The 9,511-nt window shown below is 44.5% G+C and overlaps 2 pseudogenes; both read left to right on the top strand.

The window, feature by feature from the left end:
* The first annotated feature begins 6,725 nt into the window (after positions 1 to 6,725).
* LOC147434973 (uncharacterized) lies at positions 6,726 to 7,457 on the top strand (annotated as a pseudogene).
* Positions 7,458 to 7,546: 89 nt separating this feature from the next.
* On the top strand, positions 7,547 to 8,427 carry LOC147434974 (uncharacterized; annotated as a pseudogene).
* The last annotated feature ends 1,084 nt before the right edge of the window (positions 8,428 to 9,511 follow it).

The raw sequence follows: 9,511 nt of genomic DNA on the forward strand, positions 1-9,511 counted from the left end.
GTGCAGCAATGTGATGACAATCCAATTGGGTTTGGAGGATTAGACCTTCTAAATATGAGCAATTAGTTTGTGCAATGATTGAAAATAATCAGACTTGATGAATGGGCCAAGAAAGATTTGATTACTCATCTTGTGTGCATGAACCGATGTATTGAAAATCGATTTTGAACATGAAAATCTTTCAATTCGAGTATATGAAGAAATGGACGAGAATGGATTAATAGTGTGTACATTGATGAGAATTGGACAAATATCTTATTTCATTTGATGCATGGAGAATTCTATCTACTACGATATTCAAATTAATGTGCATGCACAATCAAAGGGCGCAAAGAAAAATTTAGCTCAATCCGAATCTATTTTTTTTCAGGTTCGGGTTTACAAAAAAGATATTTTAATGAGTATAATTCTTGAGTTTTATCAATGTGTGCATTGTATTCCCTCTTTCACTAGATGCCATGGCAAGTCCCACTCACTCTCCATCTCTAAGGAGATTTGCCAATAACACAAACTCAGGTACACTCACATGTGTCAACACTCTTTCTACGTGGGAACAAGTCCCAAAAGAGAATTTTTCAAAGGGGAAGATAAAAGAAAGAAAAAAGAAAAAAAATCATATTGTTCCAGCTTCAGACGTTCACCAAATCTCCATTTATAGCGGCCTTTTGGCGTTGCTGAATATCTGGCTCTCTGTAGTCCACAGCCCGGGTATCGTGGTACTGACCTGCTTTGGCGCTACTCAAACACACCCCACTTGCTTGGTGGCTAGGCGATCGTGACCCCACCCACTTGCTTGGCGCGAGCGCACACACACACACACACACACACACACACACACACACACACACACAATTGCCACCGTCTCTCTCTCGTGGCCACGTTCCGCTGCCGAGTGTCAACCACCAAAGGGCCCTACAGCACGCTAGTCATGAGGCATCTTTTGTCGCTTGCCTCAGCTCGCGCGTAGCCACTTGCCCTGTTGCTTGTGAGTCCGTGACCTGCCATGCCCCGCAAACTTCAAACACGCTGGCCGACGGAACCACTCCCACACACAGAATTAGTTCCAGCTGAGCATGCTCATCTGCATGCTGCCTTATTTACTTGCTATCCCACGCCACTCACACACACACATACTTCGTGGCTTTTTACTGCTTGGCTAATGAATGCAGTAAAAGCAACCTGCTCAGCGCTACTCGATACACAACTTACTTGGCCCACACCTGTGAGCTCGCGAGTCTTCCACACATGCACAATAACTACGGGGCTGCTCCTGACGCGCCACCGAATACCTGGTCTAGAGAGCCTGAGTCAGCCTCACTCTCTGTCTCTCACGCGTAGGTTGCCGACGTGCCCTGCCATTATTCAAAAAAGAAAGAAAAGTAATTAGAAGCAAAATGAATAAAAGAATTCAATGGGGCTTGTTCCTACCTCCGCTTCCACCATAGCTTGCACTTTTACACACGCTGATGAGCCACACCCACGTACCCTACCCCTTGGAACTTGTTGTTTTTGGTTCTGTCACCTCAAGAGATTTGAGATACAAAAAGAAGAAAACCATTAAAATTTTCTGAAGACTCATAAAAAGGGTTCCCGTCACTCTAACCACTTCGCGATGCCCAAAGATGATGTATACATGACAATACCTTCAGTCCTCTGATTGATTTTTGGCATTCATGATTGAGTTGTTTGAGGTGATGACAATAATATCCAAAGAGGCAGCCGCATGGCAACATATTTTTAGCGATCAGAGAGTCATTGTGCATGGGTGCCTTGATTCTATATTGCTTTGTATGTCAAAATATGATGCATGACAGTATGTGATGCAGATACATTCAATCTTTGTGCAATGGGTGCCTAGTTTCAAGGAGTTACATAAAATATGCCAAATTTGTGGTGAATGCGATAGATTTTAGTGCCTGGTTTGATTGAAATTCCCATTGCACTAAATGAATAATTTCTTGTGACATACATAAGGGTTTGCGAGAGTTCTGATTGTTTGGTCGTACTTTGTGCTTGAACTTAACATTGCTTGTGCATTTTTAATGCTTGAATTGAATGAGAAATTATTTGAAAGCATTAGAATTGAGCTTGTTTTGATGGACAAGAGTGTGCGTAAAAATTTGAACTTGGCTTTGTGCAAGTTTTAGTGCTCATATTGGATTATCAAAAGCTAAAGAGCACTAACATTTGAGTTGTTTTGAAGGGGTGTGGCAGATGTGTGATACCAAATGATCCAAGAAGGGGTCATCATTGCAATATTGCAAAAATTGGCTAATTAGAGCCATTCCAAATGTGTGGATTAAAGTTGTAATGCTAGCTCATAGCTTGGTCTAAAAATGCAATTTTTTTCATTTTGAGCTAGTGTTTGCCCAACTTCTTGAGCTTTCAAGTACAAAGTTTGGCTATTGAGAGCCATTCATTTTCATTTCATCAAGTTGCAGTCATCTCTAGCTCATAGATTGCTCTTAAAATTGAAAATTTCATGTGAGCTAGTTGTTAGCCAACTTTTTGAAAAGCTTTAAAATGTAAAATTAGGCTTCGAGAGCCATTTCATTTCATCAAAGCTGCATTATGTTTTAGCTCTTGGCTTGTTTTAAATTCCATACTTCAGGAGAGTTAGAAACTAGTCAACTTTGAATCATGCATGAGAGATGATAAAAATTACACTATTTGCTTATGTAGAAGCTCATTATCTCTCATGGTTGATGTGTATGCATAAATTTGCTACATTAGAGCATCATGTGCATAACCAAAGGCATTTTTTTCCCTTGGGTTTTTTCCCTTTGGCAAATTCGGGTATGCAAGACCCTAGCTTTAGGTTTTCCTTGAAGATTTTTGTGTGGTTTTCAATAATTGGTTTTTGGAGCTTGTGTTTACACTTAGCTTCAAAAGGCTTCTTTTTGCAAATAAAATGGATCAAGAGACTTCTCTACACAAAGGATGCTTACTCACGGATGCTCAAAGAGCATGAATAGGTGTAATCCTTCCATGATTTGGCTCTTTGTTCATCTCTCCATTCTCTTGCTTGGTTTAAGTGAAATTTTGCTTCTAAGCTATGGTTTTTTTTCATGTTAGAAAGCTAGGCATCATAAAGTTTCAACACCCTACTTTGTGAAAATTAACTCATCAAAAAATTAGGTTTTATGTGTGTAAATCATAGGTAATTGGCCTTGACCTGAGGTTAATGTAGGTTCATTTCTTGCTAGTCCTAGATTCTTAGTGATAGTCGTAATATTCCATTCATTTTTGTCACGACCTAGGGCTATGATTAGGCTTTAATCTTTTTTAGTCCAATTGCCATAAGTATCTCATAAAGGAAGCAATAAAAATGTGCTAAAAAAACCATGAAGCAAGGAAGTGTCCAAAAAAGTAGCAAAAATGCTACTAAGGCACATGAAAATAAAAATTATATGTTATGTTGTGTCTATGTGAGGCCTAGCGCCTTATTGACACTTGGTAGGCGAGGGGAATCACTTTGGCTCGCTTGGTCAAAGCCCTAAACCGATGCCCTGGGTTGATAGGGGTTAGCCATCGCCTTGGTAAGCTAGTAGGCTTTTGGAAAACCTTCTTGAGGGTTCAAGGAGCTGAGAGTCGCACCTAGACTTGCCTTGGGGTGGTAGCCTTGTGATTGTGCTTTAAATTTTCAATAAATGACTAAATCAAAAAACTTCCATGAGCTTCAAAAATCTTTGACAATGTACTAATAGATTAGGAGCTTTTTTATAGCCCATAGACATGATAAACTTGAATGATTTATTAAGATTGTTCACATAGTTTTAGGCTAGTAGGTTTATGAACTTGCATTAGCTTAAGGTCATAATTGATTGCATGTGTTTCATGCATAAAACTGAAATTTCAAGTGGTTTAATCTTCACAATAGTTTGAGTATTTTTTTGCTTTATGTGTCTAGTTTTTGACTATGATTAACCCATCTTTTAGAAGCAAAAAAATCACTTTGCATGGTTGTTCATTTATGCTTCATGTTTTATTCATTATTGGTGGCCTTTGCTGCTCATTACTTGTTCTTATGTTTTGCAGCTCAACATTTCTTCCTTGGACTTGCTTTATACCATGTCACCGTGTCTTGCTTCACTGGCACACGAGGACGTGCGCCAAATTAGGAAGGGGGGAGTGTTAGCAGCGGCTAACGGTTGCACCAATTATGCACCAAGTTGTGGATATGCTATGGATGTACACAATATTTACTTTTCATTGTATAGGGCTTGGGCTCATTTAGGAGTTCCAAAGTTGTATGAGTCTAAGCTAGAGAGCTCACTTTATCCCATAGTTGAAGGGTTTGAGGCCCAAAACTATAAAAGAGCCCTATGCTTAATGAGAGGTCATTCTGGAGTGGTCCTTTTGAGAACTCTCTCCCTAGAGGAGGTCTTGATGGCCTAGCCTTTGAGCTTAATGCCCATGCTTAGAAGGCTAGTGCTAATCACATGTAATTAGTGTAATTCTCTCTTAATTAATGTAGTCTTCATTATGTTGTCGATCATGTTTATCTACTTTCCTTCATTGTTTTGAAGTGTTGATCTTCTCTAATCTAACTCTTACTTATGCTAAGCTACTCCGATTAGTGGAGTCCTTATCTAACTCTCTCGATTAAGCGGAGTGGGCGTACTCGTGATTGAGGGATTAGAGTTGTCCTCTAATGGTGTGCTTGTGTGTGTGTAGGTTTAAGAAGCCTTGAGCTTAATTTAATTATGTGTGACTTGATTTGGACACCATGATTGGCATGGTTGGGGTGGCCGACTTGAATGCGATCTTGTGTGCTTAATCGTCAATGCATGTAATTAGAGTTGTGCTTGAGAGATTCCAAGATTAGTGTGTTTCACTTCGTTGCTTGATGTGTGTAGATAATTGCTTGAATTGATGCTTGATGTGCGATTAGCATTAGTTGTTTGGGATGATTTCTATTTGCATTGGAGGATGCACGCTCTTGAATCCTCTCAATCTTTGCATCCGATGACGCTCTCGCACATTCTTTGTGTGATGCCTCCAAGCCCTAGCCGGGTCATGCTCTCTCTCTCTCCGGATTGATAGATTTGTGGGAGATTGCCTATGCTATGGCGAGCCTCCAACAGAGTGTTTGTGAGTGTGTGTGGGTGAGTATACCCCCTAAGCACCCCCCTAGATTGCTTGGGTCGACCCCCCCTTGTAGCTCATGCTTGAAGCTCATTGGACCCCTCCAGGCCTAGCCAATCACAAGCAGGAGCCATTAGAAGCAACAGGGGTAGCCTTGGGAGAAGTGTCCCCCTTTCCCCTTTGAGAGAGAGGACTTGATAAATGCAAAATCAATTAATTAAATATCCTAAATTATCATTGGACCCCTTGGGTGGCCAACCAATAGGCTTCAGGCACACCATGAGGGCAACATGAGGAGGAACTTGACAAGTGTCCTTGCTGCCTCTTCAAGCTGGGGCTTCCCTTGTGTGTGTGTGTGTGTGTGTGTGTGTGTGTGTGTGTGTATGTTCTCTCTCATCCCCCCCCCTTGTAGGCTCGCCCCCCTCCTTGTAGGGATCTTTTTGACCTTAGGAGCTCAAGCACCTTAGTCATCAAGCATGACAAAGCACTTGGACTAGGGGGTATTCCCACAAGCATCTTAGGCAAGCATGTTAAGGCACCTCAAGCACCTTAATCAAGCGGCAAGTCAAGCACCTCAAGCACCTTAATCAAGCACCTCAAGCAGGACAAACACCTCAAGCACGACAAGCATCTCAAGCAGGTCAAGCTGCTCGAGCTTGGGCCGGGTTCCCACTTCAAGCTCAGCCCTAGCTTACCTAAGGTCAAAGGACTTTTTCACACATTATTGGAGGTCTTCAATGAAGCTAACCCTAAGGTCTTATGCTCCATTGGTTAGCCTTGCTCTTGATAGACCATCTCCCATTTGGGTCCCTTTTCTATTGGCCCGTGTTGAGATAGATCTAAAAGCACATATCTATATCTTAACACTTGTTCCTGTTTATTCTCCCACATTAAGTGATCAATTTAATATGAGAAAATCATTTGGGTTGGTTAGATATTAGATTTTATGACATTCCTTCTCTCTCCCATTGCCCCTTCTCGCCATGTTTCTCTCCCCTCATACCCCCTTTCCGCCTCTTTCTCTCTCGACACGCCCAAACCCTTCCTCTCTCTCTACCTGTCCCGTCCCTCGCCAGATCCATTCTCGCCCTCCATGCCCCAGCTTGCCTCGCTTGCGTGGCTCTCTCTAGCCTTTCTCGCCCTCAGCTCTCTTCACTCACTTGGCCAATCTTTGCCCCTCTCCTTGCTGCTTGCTACCTCCCACCCCTTCGTCCCCACCGCAACCTCACCATCGTCGTCGCCTCACCCTCTTTTAATTTCCCTACTCGCCAAAGCCTAAGCCCATTCAGTCTCGACTCACACCTTTTTCCCAACTTGCCCGACCTTCAACCTTATTACCTTTCTCCCACATCTGGCACCCCTCCGTCCTCGCCCTTGCCTAGCAAAGCACCTCCCTCTCTCTCTCTCTCTCTCTCTCTCTCTCTCTCTCTCTCTCTCTCTCTCTCTCTCTCTCTCTCTCTCTCTCTCTCTCTCTCTCTCTCTCGCCCTCGCCTTTCGGCTTGCCTCACACACCCTTCGTCGCATGGCTCCTCGCCCTTTCTGGCCTAGCCCTCTCTCTGCCGCTTGCCCTTCCTTGCCCTAGCTGGCTCTTGTGTTCACCTACTTTCGCCTGACTGCGTCTTTAGGAACTCCTTGCCATGGAATCTCCTAACAAGGAGTCTTCATTGGATGAGATGTACTCGCCTGGCTCCCGAGTCAGTCCTCTGGACGAATCAGATGACATTGAATCTAGCAAAGATTCAAACAACATCACTGTCGTGCGCCTTCATAGTCCATAGGAGGACGCTTTTCAAGGCCTACCAGAAGAAGAAGATGAAGCTCATACAACATCCATAGAAGAGGAGTCAGGTGCAAAAGAGGAGTCAAGCATGGAGATGGATGATGACTCTCCCGCAGCTTGGGCTTCGGCCTCCAACACCGATGCTGAGCTTTCGATCGACCCTACCGGCCAGTCGGACCCGATGCTCATCTTCAACACCACTCTCCCTTACCACTCCCTCACACACCATTTTTATTGCGGATGATCCGATGCTGAGCTTTCGATCGACCCTACCGGCCAGTCGGACCCGGTGCTCATCTTCAACACCACTCTCCCTTACCACTCCCTCACACACCATTTTTATTGCGGATGATCTTTTCACCCTTGGCATCCTTACTTTAGCGGCGGCTACTCTTGGAGGTATACATTTCCAACTTAAAAAATGCACCAAATTTTTCACCACTTTGTCTAGACACATTGTCACTTTAGAAATGCTTAGGGATACCGTCGGGCTGGCCACTGCATCTACATCATTCCCTAATACTGTCCGCACATATCATGGTCATCGTCAATACTCCCTAGTCGAGGACGTAGTATCCACCACCAATGATCTGTTGACACTTGCACATACCAACTTTGCCAAAAACAAAAAAATCTTCAATATCCTCTCTTACTACCTTTTGTTTAGAGCAAGCATAGTTAGAGCCCGATAGCAACCCCAAACCTCAGCAAGCACACACTATTTGTGATGCATTTTGTTGCCTAATCACATGCACTCCTTTTCCCTTTCACAAAATCATTTTAGATCACCTGCATATGACCGGGCAAAGCGCTTTAGGCAGCAAATAAATAATCATCAGCGCTTTTGTTGCTACGCCACTCCCTTACTTCTCTGGTACATAGAACATCTTGAGTCTGCACCTAAGTCTAGGCGCATTGCACATGCACCTCCCCTTCCATCTACAACCTCGTCAGCAACTTTCGCACCTTTGGCATTAGCATCGGCCATTCCTACTATCCTTGACAAGGGCAAATGGAAAGCCGCTTCTCCTCCGCATCGCACACCAACTACGCACCTTCAAGCGAAGTTTCTTTGAGATTCTCCATCTTCTCTCAGAGTCCTCCCCTTCTCGGAGTCACAACACATCACCTCACTTTCACTTGCACAAACCACCACTTACAGTGCCCATCCATCTTTCACCGCACAAGCACGTTCATCACCCACTCACATAGACTTTTTTCACAACACCTCGCCACCCCCCTCTTCTACACCACTTTCTAGCACTCCGCCAAACACCTCTACGCATGGCATTTCACGCTATTTTTCTCGCACTCCACGATCACTAGCCCCCATCTTCACCACTGCAAATTGTCATCCTACACTACCTACAAAGCTGGCTCACGACGCATCGCTCTAGGCACCTCCCACTACTACACCATTCACAGTTTCATTCTCCACCTTGACCTCTCCGTTAAGTGGCCTACCCGTCTGCCTTGATCACAATGTGCTCTCAGACGCTCATAAAATCACCATGCAAGTTCGAGAGCACGCCAATACACTCTTGTCCCTCCATTCCTAGATACACCAGATCTACGCGGCTCAGACTTCAAAGCTTGAGAGATTGGGGATAGAGAACCTCAACCTATATCGGGTTCTCAATTGCTAGACAAATACCATTACCACACAAGACGCTCGCATTGCTTCTCTATAGGAGGATCTACATCGACTAGCAGAGTGCTATAACTGTATGTTTTGTCGAGCGACGACAATGGAGCATGCTTTGGCCACCTTCACGGTGTCTACGACATCATTAGAGCTAGCGATTTCTTCGGCTCCGCCAATCACCTTAGGCACGCCTTCTTTTACCGTATAACCACCTTCACCATCTTACTCGCCCCCGTCTTCCCCACCTGCACCATGGCACTACAACACCACCACACTTTCCACCCCTAGCACACACCTACTCCCCACTTCTGACACCACTTGCACAACACCCACATTTTTGCCCACAACGTTCAATTTTCCCGTGCACACTCATCCTCTTTATCACCTACACCATCTCATACAGACACTCCCATGATACCACCACTCACTTCAGACAACCTACAAGAGCTTTGCCAATTCATCTCGCTTACGTTTATCAGCTCCTCCTTATGGCGACACCACCAGCATCACAGGGTTGTCTAGTAGAGTCTACGACAGGTGGTTTCACTTACCCTCTATCATTGGATCTAGTACCTTTGCTTCACACCTTGCTTCTTCACCCATCGCTACTATACCACCCATACTACCTACAACTTTAGTACCTCCATCTCTACCACCAATTCCACGTACACATAGTGTGGCCTCCACAACTCCTCCTTTACAGTTCCACCCTTTCCAGGCCCACTATCCACATTACCCATTTCCTTACATGGGCCTCGCCACACCTCAGGTCTACCCTCCCCATGGCTCTCCCACTCCATCCTCCACACCTTCCTACCTATTACCCACCATCGCCATACTATCATGTGCCGTACCCACCATACCCTCTGCACTTCCCTCCTCCACCCTGCTCTTTTTCACAGTACCCCATGCCACCACCAACCTCTTCCTCCCAGTCATCGAAGCAACAACATCCTTAGTGCATCCCACCTTTTTGAGGCCGTTGTACATACCATGTT

Source organism: Adiantum capillus-veneris, chromosome 19, assembly GCF_014529385.1.
Source record: "Adiantum capillus-veneris isolate H3 chromosome 19, ASM1452938v2, whole genome shotgun sequence".
NCBI classification, from domain to species: domain Eukaryota; kingdom Viridiplantae; phylum Streptophyta; class Polypodiopsida; order Polypodiales; family Pteridaceae; genus Adiantum; species Adiantum capillus-veneris.